We start from the raw sequence: 686 nt of genomic DNA, 5'->3' as shown, positions 1-686 counted from the left end.
GTGATCCGCCCGTCTCGGCCTCCCAAAGTGCTGGGATTACAGGCTTGAGCCACCGCGCCCGGCCGGCTTTTTGTTTTTGTTTCTTGAGACAGAGTCTGTCTGTCACCTAGGCTGGAGTGCAGTGGCATGATCACAGCTCACTGAGGCCTCAACCTCTGGAGCTCAGGTGATCCTTCTACCTCAGCCTCCTGAGTAGCTGGGATTACAGGCACCCATCACCAAGAATGGCTAATTTTTGTATTTGTAATAGAGATAGGGTTTCGCCGTGTTGCCCAGGCTGGTCTCAAACTCCTGGGCTCAAGCAATCCACCCGCCTTGGCCTCCCAAAGTGCTAGGATAACAGATGTGAGCCACCATGCCTGGCTGGAGCCTGCATCCTTGATGCTATGATTAGACAATAATTAGTCAGTCTGGACCCTCCCTATCTCTGGACTTCCTGATATTTGAAGTCATAAATCCTCTTACCATTTAAGCTACTCTGAGTTGAGTTTATTATGTCAGAATCCTGGGAGATAGCAAAAAAAAAAAAAAAAAAGGTGGGGCGGGGGAGGATATTAAAAGAACAACGGGCCAGGCCAGGTGGCTCACGCCTGTAATCCCAGCACTTTGGGAGGCCGAGACAGGCGGATCACTTGAGGAGTTAAGACTAGCCTGGGCAACATAGTGAGACTTCCTCTCTACAAAAA

This window comes from Colobus angolensis, unplaced genomic scaffold (assembly GCF_000951035.1).
Source record: "Colobus angolensis palliatus isolate OR3802 unplaced genomic scaffold, Cang.pa_1.0 Scaffold67, whole genome shotgun sequence".
NCBI lineage: Eukaryota > Metazoa > Chordata > Mammalia > Primates > Cercopithecidae > Colobus > Colobus angolensis.
Note: the sequence above shows the minus strand (reverse complement) of the source record.